The sequence below is a fragment of the Nannospalax galili genome, unplaced genomic scaffold (assembly GCF_000622305.1).
Source record: "Nannospalax galili isolate Female #2095 unplaced genomic scaffold, S.galili_v1.0 scaffold1051, whole genome shotgun sequence".
NCBI classification, from domain to species: Eukaryota; Metazoa; Chordata; class Mammalia; order Rodentia; family Spalacidae; genus Nannospalax; species Nannospalax galili.
Window position 1 is genome coordinate 6282612 of NW_008331995.1, and position 13494 is coordinate 6296105.

The following is a 13494-nucleotide window of genomic DNA, read 5'->3' on the forward strand; positions in this document are numbered from 1 at the left end:
GTAAAACTAATCAGAAGAGATAAGGAAGGGTCACTTTATTCTGATCAAAGAAATAATTAACCTAAAAGATATTAAAATCCTTAACATATAAGCACCAAACTCTGGTGCACCCAAATTCATAAAAACAACACTACAGGACTTTAAGACATAGATTAACCCCAACTCAGTAATAGTAGGGGACTTCAATACCCCACAGTCTCCATTAGATAGGTCATCTGGACAAAGAATAAACAGATGTCTGAAATGAATGGTACCATACATCAAATGGACCTAACAGATATCTTTCAAATATTCCACCCAAGCACCAAATAATACACTTTCTACTCAGCATGCCATGGGACATTTTCAAAACTTTACCACATACTGGCACAAAACAAACCTCAACAAATACAAAAAAATTGAAAGAATTCCATACATGCTATCAGACCACAATACAATAAAGAACAAATCAACGCTGAACAAAGTCCTAGTCACTACACAAACTCATGGCAATTAACACACTCCTAAACAATGAGTGGGTCAAAGGAGAAATTAAGAAAGAAATAAAAGAATTCCTGGAATTCAACCAAAAAGACAATACAGTACAACCTCTGGGACACTTTAAAAGCAATCCTAAGAGGGAAGTTTATAGCTCTAAGTACCTACATTAAAAAATTAGAAAGAGCCTAAACAAATGACCTAACACTGCAATTCAAGACACTAGAAAGGCAAGAACAAATGAAATCCAAACCCAGCAGAAGAGAAGAAATAACAAAAATCAGAGCAGAAATTAATGAAATAGAAACAAAGAAAACAATGCAAAAAAATGAATCTAAGAGCTGGTTTTTTGAGAAGCTAAACAAGATAGACCCTTAGCCATGTTAACCAAAAGAAAGAAAGAGCAATTCCAAATCAACAAAATCAGACATGAAAGGGGAAACATCACAACAGAAACCCAAAAGATACAGAACATTATAAGGGAATATTTTAAAAACCTATGTGCTACTAAATTTGAAAATCTAAAAGAAATGGATGGATATCTAAAGGCATGGGAACCACCAAAACTAAGAGATTAACAGCTTAAACAGACCCATAACGCAAAAAGAAATTGAAACAGTAATACAAAGCCTCCCAACTAAAAAAAGCCCAGGTCTAGATGGATTTGCCGCAGAATTCTACCAGACATTTAAAGAAGACCTCCAACCAGTACTATTTAAAATATTCAAAACAATAGAAACAGATGGAGAACTCCCAAATTCCTTCTATGAAGCCAGCATCATTCTAATACTCAAACCGCATAAAGACACAACCAAAAAAGAAAACTATAGACCCATATCCTTAATGAACATAGATGCAAAAATTCTCAACAAAATACTTGCAAACCATATACACACACATATCAGAAAGATCATTCACCATGATCCAAGTAGGTTTTATCCCAGACATGCAGGGATGGTTCAATATATGCAAGTCAATAAAGATCATTAATCACATAAATGGACTCAAAGACAAAAACCGTATTGTCATCTCAATAAATGCAGAAAAGGCTTTTGACAAATTCAGCATGCATTTATGTTCAAAGTCCTAGAGGGATTGGACTGGAGGGAACATACCTTAACATAATTGAAGCTATATACATCAAACCCACAGCCAACATCATTCTAAGTGGAGAAAAACTGGAAGCATTCCCATTAAAATCAGGAACCAGACAAGGATGTCCACTATCTTCACTCCTTTTCAACATAGTACTTGAAACTCTTGCTAGAGCATTAAGAAAGGAGAAGGAAATTAAAGAGTACTAATTGGAAAAGAAAAGGTCAAACTATCCCTTTTTGAAGATGATCTGATACTATACCTAAGAGATCCCAAAAGTTCCACCAAAAAAAGTCCTAGAAAAGATCAATACTTTCAGTATACTGGCAGGTTATAAAAGCAATCTACAAAAATCAGTAGCCTTTCTATACACCAATAACAAGCAATTGGAGAAAGAGTACAGGGAAATACTCCATTCACAATTGCTGCAAAAAATAAAAAATAAAATGTCTTAGAATAAATCTGGCCAAAGACACCAAAGAGCTCTACAATGAAATTTTTAAATCGTTAAAGAGATTGAAGATACCAGGGGATGGAAAGACATCCCATGCTCATGGATTGGAAGAATTAATATTGTGAAAATGACCACGCTACCAAAAACAATATACAGATTCAATGCAATCCCAATCAAAATCCCCATGACATACTTCACATAATTAGAAAAAAAAATCCCTAAATTCATATGGAAGCACAAAAGAGCCTGAGAGCCAAAGCAACCCTGAGGACAAAGAATGACACTGGAGGAATTACTATACCAGATCTCAAAATATACTACAGAGCTATAGTCATAAAAACAGCATGGTACTGGCACAAAAGTAGACACATAGATCAATGGAACATCATTGAAGACCCAAACCTGAGTACACACAATTTCAGCCATCTGATATTTGACGAAGGTGCCAAGAACATACAATGGAGGAAAGACAACATCTTCAACAAATGGTGATGGCAGAACTGGATCTCCACCTGTAGAAGAATGAAACTATATCCTTCTTTCACCTTGCACAAAAGTCAACTCCAAATGGTTCAAAGACCTCAATATAAATCTGGAAGACCTGAAACTATTAGAAGAAAATATTGGCAGTAACTTACAAGATATAGGTGTAGGAAAGGATTTTCTAAATCAGACAGAAGTTTCTCAGGAATTAAGGTCAGCAATCAACAAGTAGGACCTCACTAAATTAAAAAGCTGCTGTACAGCAAAAGAAAAAAATCAAAAAAGTGAAGAGAAAACCCCAAAAATGGGAAAAAAATCTTCACCAGTTACACATCTGACAGAGGTTTAACATCCAGAATGTATAGACCTCAAAAAGCAATCAAGAAACAAAATGACCCAATGAAAAGGTGGGCTAAAGATCTAAACAGAGAGCTCTCAAAGGAAGAAATAAAGATGGCTAAGAAAATCTCAAGAAGTGTTCAACATCGATAGTAATTAGGGAAATGCAGATTAAAACCACCCTAAGGTATCACCCCAATCAGACTGGCTAGGATCAGGAGAACAAATGATACCACATGCTGGCAAGGATGTGGAGAAAGGGGAATGTTCATTCACTGCTGGTGGGATTGCAAACTCATGCAACCCCCATGGAAAACAGTGTGGAGAACTCTTAAAAAACTAAAAATGAACCTACCATATGACCCGGTTATACCACTCCTTGGCATATACCCAAAGGACTCATCTATTGTAGAGTCACCTGTACAACCATGTTTGTTGCTGCTCTTTTCACAATAGCTAAGAGATGGAAGCAACCCTAAGTACCCCTCAACTGATGAATGGTTAGCAAAAATGTGGTGTATTTACACAATGGAGTTCTATTCAGCAGTAAAGAAAGATGAAATAATGAAATTTGCAGGTAAATGGGTGGATCTGAAAACTGTTGTATTAAATGAAGTAACATAGACTCAGAAAAATAAAAGAGGTATGTTCTCCCTCATTTGTAGATCCTAGCACCAAATCTGTTTAAATTCAAGTTCCTTTAAATAAGATGATGCTGTACAACAGACTCTTGTGCATGAAATAACTACCATCATCACAACTTCAGCTGTGCCTGATTGCTAAACATAGTCACAATTGAGCTTGTTGATGGTTGTGCTCCTTCATTAAAGGAGGCCTAAGCTGGGTCATTTGACCCTCACCAGAGTATCCAGCTCTCAGCCAACTGTGTAATTTGGCCCTAATCACACATGGTTTCCTGGATTTGAAGGCTAGGAAGAGAAGGCTTGATGCATGCTGGGTAAAGGCTTTCCAGTGTGCATACCCTCAGGTCATTCATACAACTCAGCAACCCCTCAGTTATTTTGGTAAGTAGCTCAGTAAATTCATTTGTTCCCCAGTAAAACTTTAATCAAACATTGGCTAGACACTAGAACCTTAAAAGGGAATAAGCTTTGCTTAGTATCCCCAGGAAAAGAATTCTCAAAACAGGTGGAAACTTTATTTGTTAATGCTATTATGTCTCAAAATTATTTTTAAAAAAAGAAAATGAGAATGTAAAAGATGTTAAAAGGATATGGGAATGTAGATATTTTCCAAAATAGAAAAAAAATGAGAAAGTCTAAGCAAGTAATGGTCTGTGTTGGTTTGTTGTGATATATAAGGGATGAGACAAAAATAATATACACATAACCTTAAAATTTCTAAGGTCATAGTTTAGTCAACTAGGTTAAGGAACAAAATATACATCTAGTCAAGGTTTATCTGAGACTATTTGGTTTTCACCCAAGCTTTATCTACATAGCACATGGTAATTAAAAGTACAAGACTGGTGGAACTAACTTTATTGGATGGCTAACAGCCATACTGTAAAGCCTATTCTAATCTGGTCAGAGGGACCTAAAGGACAGTTTTTGCTCCTTGTCCTCCAAGGTTGACTACATCCAGGGGACTAAGGAATGTCTCTCAAAATTTCCTGTAACTGTGGTGAGTCACCTGTCCTCTTGTTCAAGGAGGACATGGAGATCCAATGAGATGGACTTGAACCAGTGTCCAGTCTACAAAAGAGGAGGGTTAACTCAGAAGAAACATCTCATTCATGCTTCCAAGTGAAGCCAGACATGGCCGAACAGGACCTTTGACTTATCTTCACATAGATGGAACTGGTAAAAGAAAGGAGCTAGGGGCTCCTCCCAAGCCCATGAGACCCCTGAGGAACAGATCCTCAAATGACCTCAAGAGTAAAAACAAATCAGTTTATCGGGTCCAATTGTATGTCCTTAAACACCCAAAAGAGAAGTATAAGCAAAGATTAAAGGGGCCAATATAATTTGAGTTCAAGGCATTATACTTCCCAGACATTAGGCTTAAATCTATATAAAAAGTTATTCAGACAATTATTTCTCATTGATAATTCTGTTCCTAATCAGAAAGTTCTGCTCAGATGTAAGACTTCAAATCTTGGTCTCCAATACTGCAGTACCCATCTGTAGCTAAGGGAGACAATCCGCTATTGTTCTAAAATGATGGATAAATTTTCTCACCCTATCTAGAAGCCTTTGAGAGGGAACTGACACTGAACTGATTCTAAGTATTCCAACAGCTATCACAATGCCTGAAAGCAAATCCTGGATCCATCAATCTCAAGTCCAGCCTTGGAAGGCAAAAGAAAAAATGAGAAGGAACCCAATAGAGGGATGCTTTTGGAAGCCCTTATCAAGAAATTCCAATGGACTCCCATATGAAAATTTGATAATTGCCCTGTTCTGACATTTTTCTAGTTCCCTGTCTAGAACTTGTAATGCTAACTACTCTTGTCTTTACTTCTCCTTCATATCTCCTATTTACCAGTAAAGGACTTTCCCACATACAGATAAGAGTTATGCAATTTAGGAGTCTTTTAGATAGACCCACTGAAGGGGTACTCCAATTGCCTCACCCAGCATTCCTGTTCAGCATGAAAGACGCCAGAGCAGTCTGCATCCCAATTTGCTATCCACAAGTTGGGTAACCTCTTCAGAGGATGGTGTGATAAGAATAGGAGGTGGGAATTTGTTAGGCTAATTTCTTGGCTAAAACTCACAATGTCCTTGGGCCTCTTAGCAACATACTCAGTTCTAAAGGCCAAAAGTATTTGGGAGCTTTTGTCTAATCCTTAAAAATTGGGGGGGTTACCTCTTCAGAGGGGGGAATGTTAGAGTAGCAAAAAGCCCTATAAAGGAAAAAAAAAAAAGAAAGAGAATGGGAAGTTATCAGAAAAAAATGTAATGGGAAGATATGGGAGGAGTTGGAGGGGAGGGAGTGGGCATGGATTTGATCAAAACATCTTATATGCATGTATGAAATTCTCAATAAATTATTTTAAAAAAATAAAGATCTACTCTCTTTCATTCAGTAGTAATCATTACAGACAAGTATATCATGTACCACTCATCAAAGAAGCTTCTTTTTGCAACACATGGAGGCTATTAAAGAGTTCCACAACTGATCACACACAGAGAATATATGGCTGAGAGATGCCCACCTCTAAGTGACACCTCTACAGTGAAACCTCTACACATAAGGCTCATGGAACAGAGCAGAACAGGGCATGGAGAGGACACTAATACAACCCCAAACTCTGAGTGAAAATTCAACATACAACTGAGTGTGACACACACATAAAGCACAAGTGGGTAAGTTTTAGAGTACAGGAGACTGCATAGTACGTGTCCCTGGATAGGACTCCTATATTAAACCTCACCCACCCACGGCTCAGGGACCATACATCCTTTTCACTCTGTTGATTTCTGCTTTGGGTATGTAGAAGCTTTTCAGATTGAGAAATTCTTATTTGTCAATTTTTGCTTTTATTTTCTATCAATTTGTTATTCTATCCAGAAAGACCACTGCATATACCAGTGTTGCTTTCTTCTAGCAGTTTTAGTTTGAGTTCTTAGCTTTAGACCGTTCAGTCAACTTGAATTTATTTGAATACAGATTAAGGTAGGGGTTAGTTTCCCATCTTCTCCATGTGAATATCCAGATAGCCAGTTTTCCTGGCACCACATACTCAAGAGGCTGTCCCTTCTCAAGTGCTTTCAGTACCTTTTTGGAATATCAGTTGACCATTGATGTGTGTGCCCATTCCTGGGATCTCTCTTCTGTTCCCTTGGTCTATGTATCCATTTTCTGCCAATACTAAGAAATTTGTGTTGCTATGGCTCTGTGGCATATTTTAATCAGGATTGTGATGCCTCCAGCTATTTCTAGTTTGTTGAAGAATGTCATCAGTTTTATTTTTATATTTTTGATGGGGATTATATTGAATCTGTTAATCATTTGCAGTAACATGGATATTTTAATAATATTTATTCTCCCAGTCCATGAACAGGGAAGGTCTTAGTGTCTATTTCCGTTTTGATCTTTGCCTCGTTTCCATCTACTGATTTTTTTTTGTTTATTGTCACTTTTCTATGTCCTTAGAATGCATTGCTGTTCATAATCTTTTATGTGTTTGTCTGTAGACACATTGCTGTAAAGCTCTTACTTCACTCTGCCTTTGCTTTATCCCACAGCTTCGGTATGTTGTGCCCATTTTTATTTGTGTTAACAAACTTCTCTGTTTCCTTTTGATTTCTTGGAGGGCCCATTTTTCACTCAAACATGAGTTGCTCATATGTTTGTATAATTTCAAATTTCTTTTTTCGTTGAATTACTCTCTTACCCATTATGTTTTAAAAGTACATGATACAAGTTTTTTAATTTACTAAGATTTGAGTTGTGGCAAAATATATGCCCTATTTTATTTTTTTTGTATTCAAGAATTTCATACAATACATTTAGAATTTCATACAATACATTTTGATCACATTCAAACCTCCCTCCTCCATCTCCAACCACACCTTACCCCACCTTGTGTCCCTTATTGTTATTTGTCCTTTTTTAAAGTTTTAACAATTTTATTAGAATTTTTTAAAAAAAGAAGAAGAAGAAAAAAAAAAAAGAAATCCTCAGGGCAGGTGAGCTGGTACTGTTGGCAGCTGCTTTGAGGAAGAGGTCAGACACGTGGCTGACTGGCAGCCACATGGCTGGGAGAAGGAAGATTTAGAGAAAAAGTAATGATATGTATAAGTGTTTTACCTATATGTGTGTAGGTGCAGCAGGTGCATGCCTGGTTTCCACAGAGGCCAGTAGAGGGCATCAGATCCTGTGGACCTGGAGTCACAGAGAGTCGTTAGCTGCCATGTAAGTGCTAGGAACTGAACCCCCACCCTCTGCAAAAGCAGCCAGTGCTCTAAATCTTTGAGTCAGCTCTCCAGCTCCATTTAGCTTTTTTACATGTCTAACAAGTCTATTCTGTGTTCTAAAATGCTCTTGGGTGTGGGTCTACCTCTTGGGTATATCCCTGGTGAATCTGTCCCTCCTCTGACTCTGAATTTAGTTGGGGTAGCAGTTTCCATGGTGCTTTTTCCTCTTATGCAATTGTCTCAAGTTTCTGAATCTTAAGAGTTCCAGCTTCTTCTGACTTCCAGTATCATCCCATGGTCACTTACCTCAGAATCAATTGTGCACCTGTCCCTTTGGCCTTTGGTTCTTACTTGGTTTTTTTTGAGAAACTGAGTGTTAGGCACCTCTATTTACTCATGTCAAATGTTTTAAATTGAGAGGGAGAGAGAGAATATGAATATGAATATGAATATGAATATGAATATGGGGGCCAGAGGAAAACATCAGGTGTCCTCTTACTCTCTGTCTTATTCCCTTGACACAGGGTCCCTCACTGAGCCTGAACTTCTGGGTGTGTTTGTGTGGCTAAACTGGTACCTGCTGGGCTAACCAGGCCCCAACAATCATCGTGTCTCCTTCCTAATCCCTGCCAAGCACTGCAGTTACAGGTGCACACAGTCATGCCTGGCTTTTTACATGGATGCTGGGGATCTGTCCTCACAAAGGAGCCATCTCCCCGGCCCGTTTCACTTTTGAGATGCTGCCATACTGGTTTTGGTAATGACTGTACCAATTTGTTTTCTCATCAGCAATACATAAGAGTTTCCTGTCCTTCACATCCATGTCAGCATTTGTAATCTTTTGGGTTTTTTTATTAAATATTTGCAATTTTCATACAATATAATTTGATTGTGTTTAGATGCCCCATGTGCACCATGCCTTACTCTCCCCCACCCAATTTAATGTACTCTATTATATCTAATAAGGCTTATAGAGTCTAATTTGTGTCCCCAAATGTCCTTCAGTGTGGATCCATCCACTGGAGCCTATTAACCTACCAAGAGTCCCAGGCTTGAAAGACTACGTGCCCCTCCCATCAGCCTTCAGTTGTCAATAGTTCATTGGGCAGAGTTGGGATTTCTTACACACTTCACCATGTCTATGCTGGGATTTTTATCTGCTTCAAACTTGTGTGGGACTTGTGCATGCTGTTGCCATTGCTGTGAGCTCACATGAGTAACTGTTACAGTAGGCATCTCACCTTGGTTTTGATTTGTAATTCTGTTAGAAATCATGTTCACCATTTTTTATAAACTCATTGGCCATTTGAGTATCTTCTTAAGAAAAAATACTTTTTCAGGTCCTACAATTCCTATTTTCAATCTTATTTTTCTTTTGCTAGATTTTCTTTCTAAGTTCTTATATATTTTGAATATGAACCTTTTATCAGAGTCATGGTTTGCAAGTATATAGTCCAATTCTGTGTGGTCTACTTTCACTTTGTTAATTATTTCCATTACCATGCTGGAAGTTTTCAGTGTCGTATAATACTATTTAACGTATTTTTTGCTTGGTATTCTGTCTGAAACCTCATTGCCAACAACACCTTCAAGGCATGTTTCTATACATTCTAGGAACTATATGGCTTTTACTTTTATGTTTAAGTGTTGTTGTTGTTTTAATTTGAGACAAGGTCTTATTATATAACACTGGCTTGCCTAGACCTCACTAGGTAGATCAGGCTACCTCGAACTCATAGAGAGCCCCCTGCCTCTGGCTCCCACATGCTGGGATTAAAGGTGTGTGCCACCATACCCAGACCTTTAAGTTTTTAAGGCATTTGAATTAAATTTTGTGTATGTGGCATGATAAGGAGCCTTTATTAATTTCTTTATTTTTGATAGGTGGATATTCAGGTTTCCTAGCACCTCGGTACCTTTTATGTAAGAAACTGTCTTTTCATAATGGCACATGCCTTTAATCCCAGCATTAGGGAGGCAGAGGCAAGCAGATCTCTATGAGATCAAGGTCAAAAAATGGAAAAAAAGGAAAAGAAACTGTTCTTTTAACATGTCTTTTTGGTGCCTAAATGAAAGATTCGCTGACTGTGTTTGTGAGGGATTATTTCTGATTCTCTATCTTGTTCCATTGCTGTATGAGTCTATTTTTACATTTGGATCTATTTGGATCACAGTAATTGTGTAATATAATTTGAGATCAGGAAGCATAAGGCCTCCAGCTTTGTTCTTTTTCCTCAAAATTGCTTTAACTGTTTTGGATGTTTTGTATTTTAGTTACATATGAATTTTAGTGGGGCTTTTGGGGGGATCTATTTCTAAGAAAAAATGGCTTTGGAGTTTGATAAGATTACTTTGAACTTGGAGATTGCTTCAGCAGTTTAGACATTTTCACAATATGAATGTTTTGGATCCATGAACATGAATTTCGTATTTCAAGAAATTTCAGTTTACTCATCTTTTACAGTGTAGAGTATACAGATGTTCAACTACTAGATTGACTTACTAAATATTTAAATATTTTCTTCTTTTTTTTGTCTTTTTGAGACAGGGTCTCCCTGTAGCCTCAGCTGTCCTGGAACTCACTATGTAGACCAGGCTGGCCTTGAACTCACAGAGGTCCACCTGCCTCTGCCTCCCGAGTGCTGGGATTAAAGGCGTGCGTGACCATGCCCAGCTATTTTCTTCTTTTTAATGGTATTTAAAATATGATTTTTTTCTTATTTTCAGGTAGTTTACTTTTAGTTATAGAAGTGATTTCTGTATGTTGATTTTTGTATCTTTTCCTAAGAGTTCTATAGTTTTAGATCATCTTTAGGTCTTTGATCCTGTTTGTAAGAATTTTCCTTTGTGCATAAAATAAGGGTTTAACATCACTTGTTTGACATGGACATCCAGTTTTCTGTTTATAAGATAGTCTTTTTTCTTATTACGTGATCTTGGCATGTTTGTCAGAGAATGTAAAGCTTTACTTGTGGACACCTATGTCAGTAGTGTTTTGAGTGCTATAACGTTCTCATTTTGCTTGTTATCAGAAAGTGATCCGCCTATCTTTTATCATTTTCAGGACTGTTTTGACTATTAGGGATTCCTCAAGATTTCAAGGGAATTTTAGAATAGGTTTTCCTTTATGACAAAGAACCTCCATTGTGATTTCTTTAAGACTTGAACTGATAGATTGCTCCAGATAACACTATCTCCTAAACAACCCCTAAGTCTTACAGCTAGCTGTATGGGATGTCTTCCCTTTTCTAACATCTTTTCTAACTGCTTTTAGCAGTGTTTTATAGTTTTCACTGTGTGACTCTTTTATCATTATAGCTAACTTATTCCTAAATTTCTTCTTCTTTTGTGGTTTGTAAAATATTTTTCCTTCCTAGGTGTGGTGGTGCACACCTTTAGTCCCAGCACTTGGGAAACAGAGGCAGGCAGATCTCTGTGAGATCAATGCCAGCCTGGTCCACATAGTGAGTTTCAATCCAGCTAGAGCTACTGGAAGATCCTATCTCAAATTCTTTTTCTTTTTTTTTCTTCTTAATTCCTTATTGGATTGTTCATTGTTGATATTTAGAAGTATAACTGATTCCTGTGTTTGTGTGTGTGTGTGTGTGTGTGTGTGTGTGTGTGTGTGTGTTCAATACCTTTGCTGAATGCATTTATTAGCCCTAACAGTTTTTTTTTTTTTTGAAGGATGGGGTATGGAATTGGTGAAGGTTTCTTTGCTTAAAAGCCTATCTGAAATGTTTAAAAGCTGAGGGTTTTTTTTTTCATTCTTCATTCCAATGTGCATATGCTTTCTATTTCTTGACTTATTGTTCTGGTTAAATTTCCTGTACTGGGTTGAATAAAAACAGCAAAAGCAGACACTCTTGTGTGGTTCCAGATAGTGACAGAAAAACTTTAGTAATTCACCATTGAGTTCCACCTCAATGGTGACTGTGATTGCTTCACATTTGGCCTTCATCATACTTTTTAACTTTTTAAATTGTATTATGAGTGTGTGCATGCATGTGAGTGTAGTGTGTGCATGTGGAGAAGTGTGCATATGTATATGAGTGTAGTGTTTCTGCATGTGGAGGGTTTCACCCCTGTGCACAGATGCCAGGGAGAGAGCAGGTATCCTCTGTTACTCTCTGCCTTTCTCCCTTAAGGCAGGATCTCTTACTGAACCTGGAGCTTGTGTTTCAGGCTGGCTGGTAGTCAACAAACTCCAGGAATAATCCTGTGTGCACCCATCTCAGTGCTGGGGTTACAAACATGCATAGGTTGGCTGACTTGCTATTTGAGTGCTAGGATCCACTTCATGCAAGCACTATTACCTGCTGAGCTACCTCTCTAGCCCTGGCCCTTTGTCATATTAGAACATGATATGTGAGAGTTCCTTCCTTCTGTCCTTCCATCATGTGGGTCCTGGAGATTGAATTCATGAAAGGAGATTGAATTTTGTCAAATACTTTGCATGGAAGTATTTTCCCCCTTTTATTGACCAGGTTTTTATGTGGAACTATCCTGGTATTCCAGGAAAGATACTACTCCAAAAACATTGCTAAATTCAAGTTTCTGGTATTTTATTTTAGTTTACAAGGGATATTGGTTTTCAGATAGTTTCTTTCTTTTTTTTTTTTTTTCAATAGTGTATTGGTCAACTGTTGTAGGGTAATGCTGGCCTCATAAAATGAGTTATGAAGGCTTTGCTTCCCTAGGCCTGCACGACCCACAAGCCTCTCTCTCCAGGGTAAGTCCATATCATGCCCTCTGCGCCTTGACTCCCTGAACCTCACTCACCCTCCAATCTCCCCTGCCAATCCCATCTCCTAGCCTGGGTCCTGTCCTATTCCTTGTCTTGGTGCCCCCAGATGCCTGGGGAACCACCACTGCTTCCCGATCCTCTGCATCCAGACCAATCCAGTTCCTTCTCGGTCCCCAGCAGCACTCTGGGCCTTGCCCTGCCATCACCTCCCTCTGTTTCCCTGGGCCTACATGACCCACCAGCCTATTTCCTGGAAGCCAGGGCTAATCTTTCCTCTTCTTGATCCTTTGCATCCAGACCAACCCAGCTCCGCAGTGCAGTCCCCAGGAGTCCTTGGGGCCACTTCATGACCCCATCTTCCTTTGCATCTCTGGGTGGCACAGCCACATGTTGCCCTAGGCCAGCATCTTTCCTGGGTGATGCTCCCAGGCCAGTCCAATCCCCAAATTCCTGAGGCCAAAATCTTTCCTGGAGGGATCCAGACCTTAGAAGAAAGGCTGAGAGCATCTGATCCTCATCTGACTTGGGCCTCTGTGGGAACTCCTGAAGACAAAAGCAATCGGGCCACTCCAATATAAAAACAAGAGAGAGAACCAGAAGCTTAGAAGAACCAGCTTTTCATGCCCAAAAAGTAAATCACAAAGACACATAAAATTCACAAAAAAGCAGACCTGAACTTGAAGGCTTGAGTCTCACACAAGAATCAGAAACTACAAAGGAAATCCACATGTCAAAATCACAGAGAAAAAATAATAACATGAAAAACCAAAATAAATTATCCCCACCAAACATCAATAGTCCACTAGAGGAGAACAATGAGAACCCCATAGAGATAATGCAGGACATGGAATTCAAAAGAACAATTATAAACATGATAAAAGAATTCAGCGAATCTAAAGAACACCAAAGAAATCAAAGACCCGAAGGAAGATAAGTATAAACTTGTGAATGAATTCAGATACGATCTAGAAATATTGAAGACTACTCAGGCTGAAATGAAGAAGGAAGTGAAA